Below are 23,644 nucleotides of genomic sequence, written 5' to 3' on the forward strand. Positions count from 1 at the left end.
TAGGCACTGAGCTCTTTGGGGAGAGAAGGAAAATTTCATGGCCACTGATAAATAATGAAAATGAAGATCAAAATTGGGTGATAACTTTGGATATCATGAACTTCAAAAAAGGAGAGATGACTGAGCAATGGTGGTAGAAAGAGAATCTGGAAGTGGCCATGGGAAATAAGTATGATTTCTACTTTCTTACCATGACCAGTTGAGGGATATGAGTGAAAGTAGAGGGAACTAATGGCATCAGAAAGGAGTGAAGTTTCAGTAAGTGCCGAAGGAGGGAGGCATTAAGAAAGAAAGATATCTAAAATGAAAATAACTATTAATTAGGCAGAGGCATTTAGGGTTCACCATGCAAGGAAGGTCCTGGAGATCAAGGAAGATGTGTGGCAGTCTTGAAATAGATGAAAAAGAAATAGGAAATATATACAAAGTCATTTCATAGAAGGCGCAAAGCCCTAGCAGGAGGATCCATCAATCAACAGGCATTTATTAAGAATGTTAAGACACAAAGAAAAAGCTAATAGTGCCTATCCCCAAGGAACTTAACTTCTAAGGGTCAAGGACACTGGGAGCCCAGCTATGCTTCAAGAGAGCTTCCCAAGGATACCTAAGGGAAAAAAGAAAGATCTCCCAGGACCAAGAGAATTGAGCTATCCCTTCACTCCTAGTGTGACTTTATGCCTTAAACAGGGACCTTGTGTGAGTAAGGCAAATTGCCTTCTGGTATGGAGGGAAGGGAATTGTTTTGTAATTGCCCTTCTTGTCCTTCATGTCAAGGGATTGATTAATAATGGGAAAACACACCAGATTAAGGCTTCAGAAGTTATAGTATTTGAAATTCCAGCCTCCTAGAATTATTTTTTAGAACCCTATGGGGAGAGGTGGTCAATCATCCTCTGAGGACCCAATCCCCCAATGTAAGTGGGAGCTGGAGAGAGTGGACTCAGAGAGTGTTACACATGAAAGCATATGCAACACTTGGGATACTAGTTGTGTGACCCTGGGCAAATCACTTAACCCTAATTGCCTCCAAAATATATGTGTGCGTGTATATATATATATATATGTACACATATATGTATACACCCATTATACATACACACACATACATACTACACACACATACACAAAACAAGGTAACCTTGAAGATGGGAGAAATATCTAGCAGCTGGAGGAAATTTACAAAGGAAGTATCCCTTGTGCCAAGAACCAAGAAATTCCAAGAGGCAGAGATTAGGAGGTAGAAAATTCCAGGTATTGAGGACAGCCTTACAAAAGCCCAGAGGTGAATGATGGGGCAAGAGATGAGGCCAACTTGTAATCCTACCAGTTGTTAGTGCCCTACCTACTTCCACTCCCACTCTTCTCCCCTTACCCTTGTTACAAGAAATTACTTTGCATCTGCTTTGTTTGTGTTTGATATTAGAGACAGGATAGAATGGGGGGTAGAGGATTGTCCTTAGAGTCCAAAAGTCAGTAAATCAACAAGTATTTATTAAGGGCTTGCCATTTCCTTCTCCAGATCATTTTACAGATAAGGAAACTGAGGCAAAGAGGGTTAAGCGACTTGCCCAGGGTCACTCAGCTAGTAAGTGTCTGAGATTGGATTTGAACTCAGGAAGATGTCACTTAATCCTGTCTGCCTCAGTTTCCTCATCTGTAAAATGAGCTGGAGAAGGAAATGGCAAACTACTCCAGTATCTCTGCCAAGAAAACCCCAAATGGGGTCACAAAGAGACATGACCGAATGACTTAACAACAACAGCAACGCATTTAAGGTTAGAGTTAGAATGGAAAAGTCATTTAAAATTTCTAAACCTAGTTCCCTCATCTGCAAAATGGGATTCAAAATATTTACCCAGCCTGACTCACAGGGTTGTTGGGAAGGAAGCAGTATATGAATATCAACAGCAAGCATTTATAAAGTTCCTACTAGGAGCTGGGATGCAGACACAAAAGTGAGACAACTCACACAGACAGATATGAGTTAACTGTTATGATTTCCCATTCAGAACTACGTTCTGATGGTGGGATTATAAATGGACTAGGCATTTGAAGTAGGGCTGCCTCCCCCATGACCCCTAACTATAAGCATCCACTACCTACTCTGCCCAGGAGGACAGGGACTTTCCCCGTTCACAGAGGGAAGTATCTCCAATCCTCTGCCGGACCACCAGGGGGCAGCACAAGACAACAACCAATATGGCCTCTCCATCATTTCAGGACTTCCCTTGTCTTTTGCCTTTCTTTGTATCCTGAGCATTTAGCACAATGCCTGGCACATAGTAGGCACTTAATGAAGACTGACTGACTGACTGATGGTGGAACCCTCACTCTCCGGAGATGGATGATGAAAGATCCCTATTGGGATCCAGGAAGGTACTTCTGGCCCCCAACTATCACCCTGGCAACTGCTTATGGCCACTCCTTGGCCCCCACTCATCCTCCTCCAGCTTTGTGCAGGATTTCACATTGGGAAAGAACCTCCCTTCCTTCTTTCTGGCTGCTCTCCCTTTCCCGGGTTTTCAAGACCCTGCCTATTCCTGATTTTCCTGCTATCAAGCAATAATCCATAAGCATTAATTAAGCACTGACTGTGTGTCAGGCATTGTGCTGAGTGCTGGAAATACAAAGGAAAACAAAATCCAAACCAATCCTTCTTCATCTCCATTGTATCATTATCCACATCCTGTCTCCTTAGTGGGAGATGCTCCACTCTTATCTGTTATCTCATCCGCTCTCAGGATTTGATCTCTGTCACCTGGATGGAGAGGACCTCTTAATTTACTGCATGTCCACATTTCATCTTTCTTCAGAGTTTTCCCAAATCTCTAACTGCCTACTGGCTATGTTGACTTAAATATCTTGCAGGTGTCTCAAACCTGCATGTCCAAGAAAGAACTTGTTTTTTCTCCTCTGAAACTCACCCCTCCTCCCTTATTTCTGTTCCAGTCACTCACATTCGTAACCTCTAAATGATTTCGTTTCTGTCTTTGTATTCCTGGTGTTAAGCACAAGGCCTCAAAAACAGTGTTTAATAAATGTTTGTGGGTTGATAGAATCATTATCTCCACCCCCACCCCCACCCCAATATGTTGCCAAGACTATAATATCTTTTGCATCTGTTCCCCTCTCCCCATTCTCATGACCACCATGTTTTAGGCCCTCATGAACTCTCAGGTTTGACTTAGAAACAGCTTTGCTGTCAAACATAGAGAGCTTGGAAGAGACCATGTAGCTCTATTTTACAGGTCAGGAAATTGAGGCCTAGGGAAGAAAAGTGATATAAGGTTATAGATTTTATAGCTGAAAAGGACCTTAGAGTCCCTTCAATTAAACCCTTTCATTTTACAGATGAGAAAACTGAGGCTTAAACCTTAAGGTCACAAAGGCAGTATGTGGCAGAGCTGAGAGTTGAAGCCAGGTCCTCTTTCTTCAAGCTCCTCATTCTTTCTACTGTACCAGCTGTTTACATCTTATGAGTTGTGTAACCTTCAGGAAGACACAGAGTCTCTAGGCCTCAGTTTCCTTATCTGTCAAGTGAAGGGATTGAACTAGGTAATATCTGCTTCGCCTTCCTATTCTGTCATCCTGGGAGACCCAGAAGGGACTTCTAGGGTGATGGTTGCACTCTCTCTCTGTCTGTCTCTGTCTCTTTCTGTCTCTCTGTCTCTTTCTCTCACACATACATACATACACACACACACACACACTCACACAAAAACCCTGCAACCCTGCCACCCTGCTGGTTGTCCCAACCAAGGATTTAATGGAAAACATGATATGGTTAAAAAAAAAAAAAAAAGAGCATATACATGGACTCTGCAGACCTGAATTGAGCTTGTCCCTTGATTGTTCCTGGTTGTATGATCCTGAGACAAGCACCTCACTCCTTGGCCTCAGTTTTTTCCCATTTTGCAGTCCTGTAAAATGGGACTGCATTACCTCCCTAACAAGTTTGTGGTGACAAAGGTATTGGAAACTTTCAAGTGCTCTAGAGACTGCTTATGGCAAAGAATTAGTTGTTCTAGTGTGACGCCCATCCCACTGTCACTGGGAGGCAGTCATGGCAAGGACTACTGGGAAAATTGAAACCCAGAGAGGGCATGGATTTGTCCACAATCCCCTGACTCCTAATACTGTACCTTCACTCAAACAACACTGACCTCTGACCTTTACTTTCTCCTCTCACTCATCTCATATCTCCTTGGACCCTTTTGGGTCCAAGTTAGAAGTTGGAAGACCCGGGTTCTCTTTCACACCCCATTACTGACTCTCTATGAGGGATTAAGTTCATCAGGGACTTTTTTTATAGAACTCAGTTTTCCTCACTCTGTAAAATGGGGAGAGGAACATTGGACCCTCCCTCCCCTCTGGGAATGGTCTGAGGCCAGGAAAGATCATAGATGGGAAAGTGCTTTGAGCTCTCTGGAAGAAAGGTGCTCTATAAATCCAAGGTGTTATTACTGGGATGGTGAGAGAAGAGGGGTTATTTGGGCGAGGTGTACTGCTCTGGTGACACCAGCAGAGGGTGAAATATGGCGGCTGAATGAGCCCAGGGCAAGACAGCATGTTGAATCAAGAGAGAATGTTTTAGCCTCAGACCTCTCCTTCTATCCCTGAAAGCACTGGCCTCCAGAAGGTCCAGCCTTTGGCTAACTCCTGCCCAGTCACATTTTCTGGTGAGCCCTGATTGATTGGTCTGGGATGGACAGATTTCCATGCCTTCATATATCAGTAATGTCTAACTCTAACTTTGGAAGCTAGTGAGGGTTACCATGTACACAGAATTCTGAATTGGGAGCCAGATGACCTGGGTTCAGATCCTGATTCTAACACTTACTACCTTGTGTGAGTCACTTGACTGAGCTTCTGCTTCCTACACTGTAAAAACAGGACTAGTCAGCCTCTGGGGTGCCCTTCTCAGCTTTAGATCATCAACCCCAGTGTTCTCCCATGGCTCCAGTCACTCTGATTCAAGAGCTTGGAGTAGAGATAGACCATATCCATAATACTGAATTCTGGGTATCATAATTGCAAGAGGGCGTTGACAAGTCCGAGAGAGGCCAGCTGAGGACAATCAGGATGTGATGGATGTGGAATCCAGTGCCACTGACCTCCTGGATGTTCCCATGTACAAGACACTCCATCTCTCAGCTTTGGGCATTGTTTCTGACTATCCCCCGTGCTTGAAAGGCTCTCCTTCTCTCTGTGACTACTGACCTCCCTGGCTTCCTCTAAGTCCCAACTAAAATCTTGTCTCCTACAGGAATGCCTTCATTGACCTCCTCTTAATTCCAGGGCCTTCCCTCTGTAAATTATTTCCTATTGATATACATAGCTTGTTTGGCTATTTGTTTGCATGTCACTTCTTTCATTAGACAGCTCCTTGAGGACAGACAGTACCCAGAAGGCACTTAAAAAATATTTATTTAACTGAATACATTGAAGGAACTGGAGAAGTATAGACAAAGGAAGACTTGAGGGAGGCAGTTTACATTATTGTCATCAATTATCTGAAGAGCTACCACATGGAAGAGGAAAGAGACTTCTAGTGACTCCAGAGGATGGAACCAGGAGTAGTGGAGGCCTGCTGCAGAGAAGTACAATGAGACTGGACAGTAGAGTTGGCTCCTGTGGGGGGGCCACCTGGAGAAGTCTTGGGGGCCCCTCGCTGGGAGTCATTGGATGGGGACTCAATGACCTGCCCACTATGACATTGACAGGTTAGTGTTTCAGGTAGAGATTGAACAGGATGAGGTCAAAAGGCCCTCCAGTTCTGAAATTCTACCATTCTGAATTACACATCTCAGCTCTGCTTTGTCACGGAGTCTTCCTTATTTGGGTCTCTGATTCCTTCTTTGTGAAATGGGTTGGACTCAGGGATCTACAGTGATAGCAGCAAACTCAAATAGAAACCAGGTAGAACCCCACAAGTCTGTACACAGGGAGCCCTGTAGACAGCAGAGTGACTTCATTAGAAAATGTTATCTATGCTTGATTGTATTTTTTTTTATTTTGTTCAGTATTTTCCAATTACATTTTAATCTGATTGAGTTGGCAGTCCAGAGCATTGACCTACAGTGGCAGGCTTCACATTTGACACCTTTGGTCTAAGGCCCTTCCCAGCTCTGACATCCTGGGTTCTAAGGGCCCTCCCAGCTCTGACATCCTGTGTTCTGACTGTAGTAGGCCTTCTAGGCTCTGCTGATTATCTTCTGCCCTAAAATTCTAAGTTCTCCCATTCTCTGTTCTAAGGCCTCTCCCAGTTTTAACATTTGAGTTCTTAATACCTCTGGGAAATTCTGCTCTGCCCTGCCCCCCTGTGCTACCCAGATAAATTTAGAAATCCAGCTGAGCAGGAAAACCCCAAAGACAAACAAAAATCAAACCATCAGAGCCTTCTCTGCCCTGCCCTGACTGCCCTTCCCAATGCCTCCCAGCCACTGTCCAGAGAAGGTGACCAGACTTCCTGACCCTTCCACACAGATGCCATCCCTCTGTGGAGCATGACTCTGGGGACCTGGGCCATCAGCTTCAGGGCAGCCACTGGTCTCCTTTTCATCTTTGATCCCACAGTGCCTTGGGCTGGAAGTAAGGGCTTCAAGAATTCTGGCTGTTGAGTGGAATCTAGCTCAGCCCCCACATTTTACATACATACATACATACATATTCCTGGTAACGCCATTTATCTGACAGCTTCTCATCCACAAAGCGCTATAATCATAGCAACTAACATTTGTTATGGTGCCAGCTATGTGCCCGACATTATGCAAAAGGGCTTTACAAACATTATCTCAGATGATTCTCACCACAACCCTGCCAGGTTGGTGCCAATTTACAGCTAATAAGAATAGTTTAATAATAAGAGACTCATTAAGGAAACAAGCTAAGGGACTTGCCCAGAGTCATAGAGCTAGTAAGATTGTTTGAGGCTGAATTTGAACTCAGGTCTTTCCATCTCTGAGTCTGGCATTCTCTCATTCGATCCCCACAACATCCTTATAAATTAAATCCCACTGGATTTCAGGGGCTTTGAGAGTGGGAATGACTTACTCATGGTCACACAGTCCATTTCCAGAGGCAGGATATGGCTCTGGTCTCATTGTACAAAGGAGGAAAGTGAAACTTCAAGACAAGATGATTTTCAAAGTGCATTCTACAAAATCCTGATAGGCGTGCGGAGGTGGTAGATTTCTTTCTCACATCTGGATAAGAGAAGGCAGATCCTTGGAAGCTGGAAGTAGGGGATTTTCAGGTAAATAAGCAGTGATACAGCTTAGAAGGAGCCACCACATTGAGGAAAATTAATGACAAACAGGGTGAAAAGGAAAAAAAAGTCCATTGCGGATCCAGAGAGATTCTTAGATGCCTAACCCTTGGAAACTGGGATAGTTGGGGGCAGGCTCTTTCTCCAGATTGTCCCCGGGGCTTTTCAGAGGCCAGTGACCCGGGCTGGAGGACCGTGGGAGTGACCCCAGAGGACAGTTCCTGCCTTCTCAGCTTCTTCCTTCCTCCCATTATCTATTCCTCCACCCCCACCTTTCCCACTTGCTCCTCACCTTCCAGAAAGGAAGAAACCAAGGTTGAACCATCCCTGGTCCCTCCTTCTCTGGTTCTGTGGAAAGATTAGGGGCTTTGGAGTCAGAGCCTTGGGATCAAATCCCTGCTATGGTACATAAAACCTGTGTGACCTTGGATAAGTCGCTGACCTTTCTTGGTCTCAGTTCCCTTATATGTACAATGGGGAGAAGGCAGGATTAGAAAAGAGAGCCTCTGAGGTATCTAAATCTACCTTGGATCCCTTTCCCTCTGCTCTCCCCCAAGACTCCCTCTAGGACAGTTTTTCACCCCCTCTCCCCAAATGCTAAATCTTCTTATCTTTTCCCAGTTCCCCAAGTTTGAGTAGAAAAATTAACTTTGATTTCTAGATACTTCAAGGTTGGGGTTTTTGTTTGTTTTTGTTTCCTTAGAGATTATCTAGTCTAATTGCCTCTCATTTATAAATGGGGAACTCCTCATGATGGGGGAAAGACCTCTTTTTTATTTTATTACAATTTGAAATTTAAGCACAAAATGAGAAAAGAAAAAAAAAAACATTGCCGTGTACTCAGCAGACCATAGGGGAAGATTCAATAGAAAACAATAAATTTCCATTTCAAGAAAACCTATATATAATGAATACTAGACATTGTTTTCAAAACTTCCCAGCTTTCCTTTGCTTCCTTCTTGGTTTCCTTTTGTTTTCTGGGCTGTACACCTTTTTTTTTTTTTCCCTTACTCCTTACCAACCCAAAGAAGGCTGCAATTAAGCATGGATAAACATATATCTACATATGTGTAAGTAATATTTACATATATTCATCAATAACTATAAACATATACATATGCACTCATACACGTAAATGTAAAACCATACTATGTTTCTTTCCATCTGTCATCTGTTTCTCTGAAGGGAGATAGCATCTTGCTTCATAGGTCCAAGTCTTTCCATGTTTTTCTAAATCAACCAGCTCATCATTTCATACACACCAGCAGTATTCTAACCCAATCTAGGAAAGTTTTGTCTACAAAAGTTCCCCCCCTCCCAGTTTCCTGGATTCCTTCTATTCTTGGCTACCTAGATTTTATTTATACTAGAAAATTTTACTTTAAAATAATTGAAATTATCGTTTTTAGTCTTCAACAATGCTCTCCCTTCTAATATAGTTTAAGAGCTGATACTGCTTAATCTGCTTCCTTTCCATCTTTTTTCCTGTTTCTTTGAAATTCCTGACCTTTCACTCTTCCAAATAAACTTCGTTATTATTTTTTTCTAACTCAAAAAAATGATTTTTTTTTAGTAACTTAATTGGGATGATATTGAATAAATAGATTAGTTAAGTAAAATTGTCCTTTTAAAAATTATACCGGCTTTACCTACCCATGCACAGTAAATATTACTTCACTTATTTAATCTGAGTTTGTATAAAAAGTGTTTTATGTTTATGTTCACATAGTTTCTATGTCTGTTTTGGTTGGTATACACTCAGGTATTTTATAATTTTTTTTATTGTCTAAAAGTAGATTGAGTTATATTGCTTATACATAGTGTAGTAATCATGATTACTATCCCTGCTTTTTTGCATAATAAATTCTACTCGTGCCCTTTATTTTATCATTTTTATGCATATTATTAAATTCAAATTTTTAATCTGCTATCTATTTTTGTTTTATGGGTAAATTTGTCCCATCTACATTTTAAACTACAGTTACTTGTGTATTTTTCTCCTTCCAATTTTTCCTCACTATACTTCTCACCCTATTTATCCTCTCTCTCCTTACTCCTCTGCTTTACTTCTACCCACTACCTTGCCCTCCTCTTCCTTAACCTACCCACCCCTCTAAAAGTACCTCCCTTATCCTCTCCACCCCCATCCCCTTATCGTCTTATTTCTTTCTGAATTTGGAAGACTTTTATACATACATACATACATATGTGTGTATTACACACACACATGCACACACACACATATTCCTCTTTAACTCATTCTCAATGAGAGTAGGTTCCAGCACTACCTACCCTCCCCGCTACTAGCTTCTTCAGTTTCAGTTTTTCCTTTTTTGCCTCATTTGTATGAAATAATTATTCCTTTTTATCTCTTGTTACATGGTTTTATTTTTCTAGGCTCACCCTTATCATACTCAGCGCAGCCCAAAGTTTTCTTTCAAACTACTCAAATATAAATGACAGTCATAAAAAAAACTGATGATATTTTCACATATAAGAAGTAAACAATTTGACCTTATTGAATCCCTTATATTTGATCTTTACTGTTTACCTTATATTTCTCTTGGATGTCACATGTTGAATTTTCCATTAAGTTCTGGGGTTTTCATCACAAAAACCTGAAAGTCTTTCAGTTTGTTATGTGTCCTTTTTTTTTTCATTCAGGATTAAGCTAAATTTTGCTGGGTAAATTATCCTTGGTCATAGCCCAGCTCTTTTGCTCTGTGTAATATAGTATTCTAAGACTTATGATCCTTCAACATAATAGCTGTTAGGTCTTGTGTGATCCTTATTATAGCTCTATGATATTTAAATTTTTACAGAAAAAATTTGGATTTAGTCCAAAAGCCGCACTTAAGGATCTAGAAGGCCATGTGTGGCCTTAAGGCTGCAGACTCCCCATCCCTGCTGGAGGTTGACTCTTTCCTGGGATATTCTCAAATTGTCTTAGGAGAACAACTGTTTTACCTGTGTTTATTTCTGCTGCTCTGAAGTAATATTCTGTCTTTTTTTAATGGAGGAAATTTGAAGAACTGAAAATTTTCTGATCTACTCAGCCATCTTTCCAGAATCCTGTCTAAGGTTGTTTCAAAAATTTTTATTGATGTCTTTTGTTTTTACATTATAAACACTTACAGATATTTCTCCCTTTGGGAGAGATCTCATAACAAAGTAAAACAGTTAAGTAAACCTCATAATAGGGTGATCTCATCTGAAAGTGTATGAGACATTTCATATCACATTTTGATGAGAAAATGTACCTCCCTTTTTTGGAAAAGATGGGGGCCCATGGGTGTGGCATGTCAAATTTTCTGTCATATTCAGTTGTTGAACCGATGATGATGTGCTGGTCAGTCAGGTTTGTTGGATGAATTTGTTCTCTGATTTCTCCTTTTAATTCTTTGTTATAAGGGATGGCTCTCTGAGGAAGGAGAAAGGGTAGAGATGTATTCCAAAATAAAGATTTTATAAAAAATGAAGACATCTATTTTTTTAAAAAAAGGGAAAAGGAACTCAAACAAGTGAAAACTAAACAATGGCCTTATGAGGTAAAAGTGGAAATATTCTTACCCCCATTTTACAAATGGGGAAAGTGAGGCTTAGAGAATTTACATGATTGCCCCACAATGGCATGGATTATAAGGAACAGAGTGGGTATTCTAACTCAGTCTTACTAGTTTCAATGCTCTCCCCACTTTGCGACATGGACTCAAGCAGAAGAACTGATGGATGAGTAGTAGAAAGAGGAGGGAAGGGGGTGAAAATGGATAGCAGAATTAAGGTCAAACAGCTTAGTTTGCTATTTAAAGCTCTCTGCATTTACTACTTCAACTGAATCCAATAAACGTTGATTAAGTACCTACTATGTGCCAGACTCCAGTACTGGGGATACAATTAGTGAAAGATGGGCATTTCCTGCCCTCAGGGGACTTACTATATACCAGGTCCTATCTTGGGATACAGAGAGGACAAAAATCTAATGCTTGCCCATGAGGAGCCCACATATTAGGAGACAACTTGTAAATAACCTGGGACCTACAAGGTGTGTACAGAGTAGATCAAGGGTTGTCTGAGAGAACGCCCCAGCATCCAGGGGACTTTGCACAGTCCTGCCTCACTTAAATCCAACAAAACAACAAAAACAAAAAACTTTCCTGCAAAAAGTGGGATGAGTTGCTGGAAACTGATCAATCAACAAGTACATATTAAGCACCTACTGCATGACAAATTCTGTGCTAAAACCTAGGAGATACAGACAGAAATCATCCCTGCCTTCAAGGAGTTTATGCTGTAAAAGAAGATGCAATAAGTTAATAAAACATTCTCAGTCTTAGCTCCCATTACTAAGGCTCCAAAGGCCAGAAGGGGTGGAAAGGAAAAGGGGTGTGTGTGTGTGTGTTGGGATGAGGGGACACTTCAGGGAGGAAGCCACATTAGAAAGGGGTAGGATAAATGCAATTCTATCCAATTCAATCAATCAATAATCAACCAATCAGCATTTATTAAGCACCTAAGATCATGGCAACTGGTCCCATCACTTCCTGGCAAATGAAGGAAGAAGAAATAGAAGCAGTGTCAGATTTTATATTCTTAGGCTCAAAGATCACTGCAGACGGTGATGGCAGCCATGAAATTAAGACACTTGGTCCTTGGAAGGAAAAATCTGGACAGCAAACTAAAAAGCAGAGACCTTACCTTGCCAACAAAGGTCCCTATAGTCAAAGCTATGGTTTTTCCAGTTGTGAGATGGCTCAGGAGGAGAAAATGAGGCTGGTGACCTGCACAGCCCTCCATCACTCAAAATAAAGTCAAGTGCAAGTCATGTCATCATTTCTCTGATGGCATGGTCTTCTTTGGCCGTGAAGGATGAACATAACAACAGTTTTCCAGTTGCAATGTATGGCTGTGAGAGTTGGATTATAAGGAAAGCTGAGTGCTGCAGAGTAGACTCCTTCAAATGGTGGCACTAGAGAAGACTTTTAAGAGTCTCTTGCATAGAAAAGAGATCAAATCTATTGATACTCAAATTAATTCAGACTATTCACTAGAAGGTCAAATACTGAAGATGAAGCTTAAATACTTTGGCCACATAATAAGAGCACAGGACTCATTGGAAAAGACCCTGATGTTGGGAGAGACTGAAAGTAAAAGGAGAATGAGATAGTGTCATGGAAGTAATGAACATGAGCTTGGACCAGGGTGTGGAACCTGTAGCCTAAAGGCCACATGTAACCCTCTGGGTCCTCAACTGACTGAATCTAAACTTCACAGAATGAATCCTTTCCACAGAACTAATCCCCTTAATAATAAGGGTGAGTTCTTGCTTTATGCAAATTCAGTTTTACATACAAAATTCTAAAAGGAATCCACATTCTAAAAAACACCTATGTTAACTTTACTACACAGCACTGTTCTCTCTCTCTCTCTCTCTCTCTGTCTCTCTCTCTGTCTCTGTCTCTGTCTCTCTCTCTCTGTCTCTCTGTCTCTGTCTCTGTCTCTGTCTCTGTCTCTCTCTCTCTCTCTCTCTCTCTCTCTCTCTCTCTTTCTCTTCTTCTACCCCTCAGCTTGGAGTTCCAGGCACCACAGCAGACTCTGCCAGATTGCCGACTGAGCTTGAGACCTCAGGTGGACAAAGGAGACTTTGGTCCCATTCCACCCACCTGACCTCCCCAGATGTCTGTCTTTTATTCTGTATGTCTGTCTTGGACCCTCACGTCACCCATTCTCTCCTGTCTGTGTCGTTGTCTGCTTCCTCCACCCCCACCCGATATTCGTCCACTGGGTTCTAGCAAGCCACCACCTGCCCCCACCCCTATCCTGTGGTTAGCCCTAGCTCTACTAATTCCTCTTCCTGCTCCTACCCCACGTCCTTGAAACTTGTGCTGGCCCTCTCCCTCCACCCACCCATGGCTCCCTTCCTGCCTCCCTTGCCCACTGCCCACAGATTCTCATTACCTAAAAATCACTTTACTAAAGGTGTTCAGAAAGGTCCACTGAAGAGAAAGCCCATCTTTACTTTGTATCTCAGTAACTTGCAGAGAGGGAGATGAATGCCCAGGAAAGATCTAGGCAAAGTGCCAGCAGAAATTTGAACAAGAGGAGCATGATTTCCCATAGAAAGGTCAAAGAAGGTTTCTTGGAGAGACTTCCACAGATGAGAGTAGAGAAGTGGAGAGGGTTCTAGTCTTGGGGACTGGGGACTAAAGACATAGAAGAGGGGCTGGAGAGGATGGGACCCATAAGACTGGAGGGAAGAAGATGGCAGCAAAAGAAAAGGGTTGGAGTTGTGTTTTGAGGGACCCTGTCAGGGACAAGAACATACTTTCTAGTCTGAGGATAAAAAGGCCAAGGTCCCCCACTGCATCAGGGCCATCTCCAGTTGTCCTGATCTAGATCTGAACACTGGATCCAGATGGCTCCAGAGGACAAAGTGAGACTGGTGACTTTGCACAGTCCTGCCTCACATATCCAATTCACTCCTTCCTAGTGCCATTGGTCAAGAAGGACAGACAACAACAGGAGACCCTGAAGAACAGTGACATGGTCATTGTTTGTGTCTTAGGGAGATTAGATGGGCAACACAGTGGAGGATGGATTGGATCATAGCATTAAATCAAAATCAATGAGTAAATTAAGTAAATGTATCAAGTAAACCACATTGTTGTGGTCTAGTACATTAGTCCTATCTGACTCTTTGTGACCCCATTTGGGGTTTTCTTGGGCAAGATACTGGAACGTTTTGCCATTTCCTTCTCCAGCTCATTTTACAGATGAGGAAACTGAGGTAAACAGGGTAAAGTGACTTGCCCAGGGTCACACAACTAGGAAGCAGCTGGATTTGAACTTAGGTTCTCCTGACTCCAAACCTGGTGCTCTAGCCCCTGCACCCAGCAGCTGCTCTGCCCAGGATCACAAACAAGGTAGTCCCTGCTCTCAAGGAGCTCACTTTGTAAGCTCTCAGACCCATGAAGGACAGAGGCTGCACACAGTACCTTCTAATCTCCCTGAGAAGGAGAACTGTTTGTTCCCCTCTGCCTTGGTATTCCTAGCATCTAGACCAGTCCCTGGCATGGATGCTTAATAAAGACTTCTTGATTGACTGAGAGATGCAGCACAGGATCAGAGACTTAGGGTTGGAAGGAAACTCACATGGGCCAAATGTAAAAAAATAGCAAGCCTTCATTTAGTGTCTACTGTGTGTCTGGCACTGTGCTAAGTGCTCCTCACATATTCTCTCAATAGATTCTTATAACAACCCTGGGAGGGGAATGCTATTACTATTCCCATTTTACAGATGAGGAAAATGAGGCAAGCAAATGTTAAGTGACTGGCCCAAAGTCACACAGCTAATAAAGGTCCAAGCCTGGATTTGAATTTAGTTCTTCCTGACTCCAGGGATGATTTGATGCACCACCTCACTACACAGAATGTATACAAATCAATTGAGAGAGAGCATTGATCACTGGAAAAAGGCCTCAAGTAAGAGGTGACCCTTAATCCCTGGTTGGAGGATCATGGGCTCTGGGATTGAAAGGCAATTTAGAGGCTGTGCTGGAGCCAGCTCCTACTGGCTCTTTGGCAAGAGTTGATTATTAAACTTTCAGCCGATTGTTAACTTTGGAAATTTTTACCTTGGAAATCAGCAAATACTACAAATCTGGACCTGATTTACTGTCTTGCAGACTGACTGGACTTAAGAAAGTGTTAGCAAAGCATATGTGTCCTGAGAGAGCTGGGTGTTAAACACCCAGCACATCCCTGTTTGGAGCCCTTCTCTAGGTCAATTGACAGGTGGGAAATCCAGGGCCCCTACAGAGGGAAGTGACTTGCCCAAGGTCACATGGGTAGACAGTGGAGGCCACAGGGAGCATCTGGGGGCTCTGAAGGTAGGCATTTCCCCTCCACTCCCATACTCATGAGACACACTTGTCTCTCCTCTCAGAGCAAACCTTCAACAGAAGCAGGTCCTGGAGAGGGCTGGCGAGAGGGTGCCTAAACCAGGGTGGGTCCCGGTCCCCCATGGGCCTGGCCGTGTCCCTCCCACCTCCTATTGTGCCTGATCCAGGCAGGAAACCGCTTTGCTCAGCACCCAGGGGAGGAAGAACGGGTTTAGCTACGTGACCAACCAAGGCCCTGGAGGGCTGAGCCACTGCCAGGGGATGGGGAAAACAACCCAAACAGGGCAAGGAGAGGACATGGCCTGGGGGGGCAGACCAGGCAGACAGGCCATACTACCTGCCCAGATACCCTCCCATCCCTTGAGAGACCTCTGCAGAGCAGAGGAAGGAGGGGCTCTCATCCCACTTTTAGCTGACCTCCTTGGGGTCTAATGCTGGAGATGGCCCTGAAGTGGTTAACAGGTCCCTCCACCTTCCTGAGAATCACCCCAGGGAGGGGCAGGCTGCACCCAGGTACCTTTCAACCCAGCACCCCAAACCTGCCTGGTGAGGGGGCGGGCAGCCTGGGCCCCAAGCCCGATAACATTTGCTGACATGCAGTTGTCTCTGGGAAGCGATGCCTGGGAGCCGTGGGGACCATGGTCAGCTACTGAGGCTGATGGGAAGCTAATGGGAGGGGGGATCAATGATTTAGCAGAAAGTCACCCACCTTGGATATAGGCCCTGCCTTGTAAGATTTGAGTTGGCATCAGGGTGGGGCAGGAGGTGGATCTTGGACCCTTGTGTAATCCTGCTCTCAGATACCCAGCATTCCCTGGGCTAGGACTGTTTGGAGGGGATTTTTGGAATGGTCCCTGCACTGGGTTCTGGGAGGACCTGTGAGATTTAGCTAAGTACATAGACAGTGAGTGATTCATAGTGGATGGAAGACTGAATTTGGAGTCAGGAAGACCAATCAAATCCTGCCACTCACACTTACAGGCTGTGTGCTCTTGGGCACCTCTGTTGGCCTCAGTTTCCTTATCTGTAAAATGGACCAAAGGAATTCTGGGGTCCTTTCCAGCTCTGTCTAGATCTATATATAATCCTTTGATTATATGGACTTCAGTTTCCCCATTTATGAAAGGAGGGGATGAACTATATGACTTGGAGGATCCCTTCAGGTCAGAAATCTCTGGTGCTATGAGTGGAAGCAGGTGGATTTTAGCAAGGAGAGAGTAGCCTAAGACCTTCCTTGCCTTCTCTGGTTCAAATGATCTGTTTGGTCTTTTTTACTCAATTTGCCAAGCATTTCTTGAGTTTCTAATACTAGAGATAGAGAGACAAACCAAAACTAATGAGGGGCTAACATTCCATGGTGAGCATGCATAGAGGAAAGGGACAATCACACACACACACCATGTACATACAGGCCTTCCTGGCTCCAATGTCTTCCAAGGCCCTTTACAAGGGGAATTCATTCCGGGATTGCGTCCGACTAATTGGAGTGGGTTACAAGGGTCAGGCTCTATCCCAGGCTCACAGATTGCGTCCATTCACTGGACATCTGCCCTTCATTCCTACCTTCCCATCATTATAAGTAAATTAAAAAGATAGACAAAGGCATTTTGTGGGAGTGAGCACAGACAACAAGAGCATCAGAAAAAGCTTTGTATAGGAGACAGACCCTGACCAGTGCTTTGGAGGAAGTGAAGGGATTTTAGACTGGCAAGATCACGGATTGGTCGATTTAGAACTGGAAAGGACACTGTAGACCATGTGGCCCTCTACGTCCTCAAGTGTGGCCCTGGATTCAGTCAAAGGGCCTCACTTGAGGACCTAGAGGGTCACTTGTGCCCTTGAGGCTTCAAGTTTACCACCCCTACTATAGACCATCTCATCTAACTCTCATCTCATAGATAGATAGATAGATAGATATCTAACTTGTAGCTCAACTCTACAAGTGAGGAAATTAAGACTCAGAGAGGTTAGCTAACTTCTTACTGTTCAGTTATGTCCGACTCTCCATGACCCCATTTGAGATTTTCATGGCAGAGATCCTGGAGTGGTTTGTCATTTCCTTTTCCAGCTCATTTTACAGATAAGGAAACTGAGGCAAACAGGATTAAATAACCTGCTCAGGGTCACAGCTAGTAAGTGTCTGAGGCCAGATTTGAACCCAGGTCCTCCTGACTCAAGGCCTGGTGCTCTATCCACTGTGCCACCTGACTTGCCCACGCTCCAAGGGAGCAAAAAGCAGAGGAAAGTGCCAAAGCAGGAGATGCTGCCCTTTAATCCAAGTCACCTTCCAGTGACCCACACACTTCATCTCCAGTTAATTCATCTTGCACAAGACAGCCTTTCAAACACATGAATCTGTTGTATCATGTCTCCCTTGACCCACATCTATAAACAAAAATATACAAAGGCCTCAATATATTTGTCCTGTTGGATCGCTATGTTCCCAGCTGTAGAAGTTGGAGTCATGGGGAAGGGGAGGAGTGGGCAGGGGGAGAGGAGAGCAGGACCCTTCTTCTGCCCACTTTCCTCCTCAGGATGATTGAATGCCCCAGGGAGAGTCAACAACCCTGGACTCTAAAACAGGAAAACGCTGAGTGGCGTCATCAGCTCTTACCCCATCTTCAGGGCCCCTGGGAGCAGGTATGACAAGTGTCTGGTTCCCATCAGGGTGACAGTTGACTTTGAGCCTGTAGGGCTCAAGTCCCTGGAACCAGGTCTTTCTGGGCAGCCCTTTTGAAGATTAACAACAGCTGACATTTCTGGTGCTTTCAGGGTCCAGAAGTATTTTGTCTGCATTATCCTCCTGAGAACCTGCTAGGATGGAAGCTGCCCTGAGAGCAGGGCCAGTTTCATTTCTGCCTTTGCATCCCCAGCCCCTAGCCTAGTGGTTCATTCTTAATAAATACTTGCTGATTGGTTAAGGTAGGCACCATAGGCACTATTATCCTCATTTTACCCACAAGGAAACTGAGGCTCAGAGAGATTAAATGATTAGCAAATGCTGGGGCTGGGATTTAAATCAAAATCTCTCTTGACTCAGAGTCCAGCCTCTCTTCCACTAAAGCACACTGTTGTGTTCATGTGGGACTCCTTTAAGGGGGTACTAGGAGAATGTACCACATGGAAACCTAGCCTGGGCCCTTTGAAGCCTCTTGGCAGCTCTGGAACACAGTACCCCCTCCCTTGTCTCCACGCCTCTGTGTTCGCTTTCTCCTCTACCTGAATTCCTCTCTGGATCCACAGTACCTGGACCTCTTAGGTTCTCTGGCTTCTACGGGGAAGTCAAAAATGACATTCTACATGAGACCTTTGCTGGTCTTACCAGATGCTAGGGACTTCCTCCTCTGAGGCTCCCTTCCATCTGTCTCTCTTATCTCTGCCTCAGTCTCTCCCTCTGTCTCTCTCTCTCTTTATGTGTGTGTGTACCTTCTACATAAATAGCCATTTACCTTTGTTCTTTCCTTTAGAATACATAGTCCTTGAGGAAAGTGGCTTAACCTGTACAGAGTGCTTGATAAATTCTGATTGGACATGATCTAAATTTGGACTCCCGTATTCACCACTTTCTGCTTGTGAGATAAACCAAGTCACTTGACCTTCTGGATCCTCAGTTTCCCTGTATGTAAAATGAGGACTAGATGGATTCTGAGGTACCTCCCAGCTCTAAAATCAACGATCCCTGGATTTACCTATGTCGGGGTAAGAGGGGATGGAGTGGATAGAATACCAAAGAAATCTTTTTAAATGTTGTTGTGCATCTAACGATTCGTGACCTCATTTGGAGTTTTCTTGGCAAAGATACCTAGAGGTTTGTTATTTCCTTCTCCAGCTCATTTTATATATATTTATAAATGAGGAAAATGAGGCAAACAGGGCTAAGTGACTTGCCCAGTAACTATGTGAACACAATTACAAAACACTCTTTACACAAAGTCAGATCTAAATAATTGGTGGTTGTTCAGTAATTTCAGTCCTCTCTGACTCTTCTTGACCCCATTTGGGGTTTTCTTGGCAAAGATGCTGGAACAGCTTGTCATTTCCTTCTCCAGCTTATTTTATAGATAAGGAAACAGGCAAACAGGACTGAGTGACTTATCCAAGGTCACACAGCCAATAAGTATCTGCAGTCAGATTTGAACTCAGGTCTTCCTGATGCTCTGATCACTGCACCACTTAGCTGCCCCTAAAAAACCATTGCTGTTTCTCAGTTCTACACAATGACACTGGGCACATCACCAGAGCTTCTCAGAGGAGACCCAGGCAGGGTATCCAGGACTCAGACCCAAGCTCTTCCTCCCCCTTCCTCTCCCTTTCTTTCCAAAGCACTAACAAGGAAGTGACCACCTGAGGCTCCCCAGACTCACTGGCTGACTGTGTTGTTACCTGGAAAGTGTATTAATTGTCAACACACCTTTGGACAGCTAGGTGGTGCAGTGGATAGAGTGCTAGGCTTGGAGCTGGGACGAAATCCTCCTGAATTCAAATCAGGTCTCAGACACTTACTAGCTATGTGACCCTGGGCAAGTCACTTCACCCTGTTTGCCTCAGTTTCCTTATCTGTAAAATAAGCTGGAGAAGGCAATGATAAGCCACTCCAGCATCTCTGCCAAGAAAACCCCAAATAAGGGCACCAAGAGTCAGAAACAACTGAAGAGCAAGCGAAATTCCTTACCTACTGACATTTCCTTGGAGTGAGAGACCGTCCCTAAGGACACCTTATGAAAGGAATATCTAATTCAAAATATCCAACAGGTAGTCAGTATACCAGGAACCAGAACTCAGGAGGGAGACTAGAGTGGGATATAGAGATCTGAGAGTCATTTACCTAGAGATTTGCTGAACCCATGGGACAGGATGAGATCACCAAGCAAATGAGTATAGGAGGGAGAAGACAGAAGAGCCCAGGAGAGGGCCTTGAGGGACACCCACAGTTAGGTGGCATGATGGGGATGAAGATCTTGGGCAAATCATTTAACCTCTGGACTCAGTTTTCTTATCTGTAAAATGGGGATAATATTCATGCTACTTTCCTCTCAGGATTATTATGAGGATAGAACTTTGTGGACCCTAAAACAATTTAGATATGAGCGATTATCCTGCCCACTTGTCTACCTGGCAGTTCCAGAGTCTTCTATGCTAGGGAGTGAAAGAGGAATTCCTGGGAGGTGTGGCAGGAGGGATGGCTCAGGAACATGGGAGACCAGATAATAGACAGAAGCATCTTTCCTATTCCCCAGATCCAAAGGGAAAGTGTCAGAGGTCTAGGAGATAACCATGGGAAATAAGGGAGAAATGGCAGGAGTGGATGCAACCTGCCCTTAAGGGGCTCAGCCAGTCCTACACAGAACTTGTTTCCACCCCCCCATCCCCCCCACCCCCCCACCCCCCGCCAAACTTCCTCATTACCTCCAAGGATACCCCCTCCTCCCAGTCGCTCAAGCTTGGAACCTTGATGTCAGCCTTTGTAATCTCTTTCATGCCTGTCCTTTCTCTCCACTCACCTAGCCCCTACCCTGATGCTGGCCTTCATCTTCTCATGCCTTCACTGTTGATGCTGTCTCCTAGCCAGTCTCCCCCACCTCCTTCACAGTCACCAAAGAAATCCTATGACTATGTACATCTGACGGGTGCATCCCTCTACTTTATAAACTGCTGTGGCTCACTATTTCCTCCAGAAACAAACACAAAAATCTTTCATTTGGTGTTTAGAGCCGATGGCCCCTCCCTACCTTTTTGATGTTCTCATCTTTGACCACCTGCTTTGTATACTGCCTTCCAGATATCTTCAATGCTTTGTGAAACTAAGCACTATCTCTCACCTCTGTCCTTTTGCATTGGTAGTCGTCCATACCTGTCACTCTCTCCTTTTTCACCTCTGCCTCTTAGGGATGCTGGCTTCCTTCAAGATTCAACTCAAATGCTATCTCTTACAGAAGACTTTTTTCTGGTCCCTACTGTGGGACCCTAGACAAATCACTTAACTCTGTTTGCCTCAGTTTCCTCATCTGTAAAATGAACTGGAGAAGGAAATGGCAAAAAACACTCCAGTATCTTTGCCAAGAATACCCCAAATGGGGTCACAGAGAGTTGGCCACAACTGAAAATGACTGAACTGAAAATTCTGAATGTATCTTATATGTACCCATTTGTACAATTGTTGTCTCCCCATCATAGTGGGAACTTTTTGAGGTCAGGGACTGTTTTCACCTTGCTTTGTTGCCCAGCTCTTAGCACAGGGCTGGACATAAAGTAAGAATAAATAAATGCTCATTAATTGATTAATTCATGGCAAGCACCAAGACCAGGATTTGAACCCATGTGTCCAAGTTGAGACCTCCTTCCACTATCCCCTGCTGACCCAGCTGCTTGGATCTAAGTCGGGGAAGAAGAGCAGAAAGCTGAGCTCAAATTTATGGGAGCCCTACCCCTTCCCTCAACACACCTGGGCAGGTGAGCAGCACTTAAGCCAAGAGCCACCTCATCTTTTGGGTGTGAACAGCAGCCTACTGGGAAGTTGGCAGATTCTCCCCTCCCCCTCCCCACAGCAAGCTCTGCCAGGGAGGGAGGCAGGTGCCCTGGCTTGTTGGAGTAGTTTCTGAAGCCCTCCCCTCTCCCAGCCCATCCCTCTGCTGTGCCCCCCACCAAGCAGGGTGGGGACAGAGGACTCCTGGCAAGACAGAAGTCACCAGGCCAGGGTGCAGATGGGGCCACTGTCACCCACCCCCCTCCCTCCCCCTTCGCCCCAGCAGCAATATGGAGCCAGAACAGTGAGGGTTGGAGTGTGCAAGGCGTTGCAGGGCTGGGTTCTAGGGAGGCACCATTTTAGTGTCCCCTCCCCAAACTCCAGAGGAACGGTGGAGGAGATTTGTGGGGAAAAATGATTAGAGGGTTTGGATAGAGGGGAACATGCTTGGCAGCTAAGACAGTCCCTGACAACGACCACATCTTACCCAGGCTGCTGCAGGCTTTGAATGACTGCTATCAAGCCTCTTTAGAAGCTCATACATAGAATATGAAATCCGGGAGAGAACATAGAACCTAGAATGTCATAGTTGGGAAGGCCCTTAGAACACAGAGTGTCAGAGCTGGGAGGGAGTTTAGAATAGGCAATGTCAGAACTGGGAGAAACCCTAGAACTCAGGATGTCAGAACATAGACTTCTAGTTGGAAGGGACCTTAGAATGTTAGAGCTTGTGGGATGGGGGTCACTCAGTGTGGGGAACCTGAGAACATAGAAATTTATAACATAGAATGCCTGACCAAAAGGGAACACCTACTCCAAGTCCTGTGTTCTAAAGTTCTTTCTAGGGGAAGAAACAGGGGCCAAAAAGGAAAAGAGATTTCCCTAAGGTCATCTGTATCATGAATAGGAGAACTAGGATTTAAACTCAGGTCTTCTGATTCTAAATCCTATGATTTTTACCATCATAACATGCACAAACTTGACACCTGTCAGACACATCATTTTTCCTTTCAGGCCTCAGTTTCCCCTTCTTGAAAACAAATCTCAATCCTCTGATGCTCATGGCAGAGCTAAGACCAGCTTAGCTAACCAGTCTTAGCTAAAACCAAGAGCTAAGACAATGTTTTGTGCATTATCCCTGCCTCTGTGACCCTGACTTTGCCCAGGTGATCCAGCATCAACCTTGGGACTGCCTGTAGTGACAGTGTCAAGGGGCTGTCTTGGGTCAGGTCTGTATCCTCGCTGAGCTGATGCTGTGAGGAGGCCAGGATGACCAGAGCAGATTAATGGTCACTTCAGGGTTCCTTGGAGCTGACGAGAGAGTATGGGACAGAAAAGAGTCAAGGTGGGTATCCCTCAAAAAAGCCAGGACCAGGACAAAAGAAAGTGGAAATTAGAGGTTGGTGTCTGGGCCAGGTTTACACACACATACACACACACACACACACACGCACATACAACATGTTTACTTGTATCTCCTCCACCCATACTTTCATAGCTACCCCCCTCCCCAGTTTTTTCCCCTACAACAGGACCTTACATGCCCTGAACCCACCCCCATATCCACCAGACAAGCACAGACACACACAGACACATAGACACACACACACACACAGAGGCTCACATGAGGATTCCTTGCCACAGAACAAGAGCCTGGGCCAATCTGGGGGCTTAGAGGAAAACTAGGTACCTGAGGGAAGAAGCTCCTCAGAATGTCCCCAGGACAGCTAGCTGTAGGAGGCTAGACCTTCCCCAGGGCCCTGGAGATGGTGGATGCTGGTGGCCTCTGGGGATGTGTCCACCTCATATTAAAACTGTTCCTAAGTAAGTGGCCAGAGGGGCAGTTTCCCCTGCCTGTGAGTTTGGGAGCCTCCAGACTTGCTGAGGTCATGTGGATAGCTTGGTGTGGCAGAAGAGCTATAAGTAGCACGATCCCTGGGTCTACTTCTCTCCTCATTCAGACCTGAGAAATAACCCAACTAAGAATTCATAGGATCACAAGTTTACAGCTAAAAA

The sequence above is a fragment of the Notamacropus eugenii genome, chromosome 5, assembly GCF_028372415.1.
Source record: "Notamacropus eugenii isolate mMacEug1 chromosome 5, mMacEug1.pri_v2, whole genome shotgun sequence".
Lineage (NCBI taxonomy): Eukaryota > Metazoa > Chordata > Mammalia > Diprotodontia > Macropodidae > Notamacropus > Notamacropus eugenii.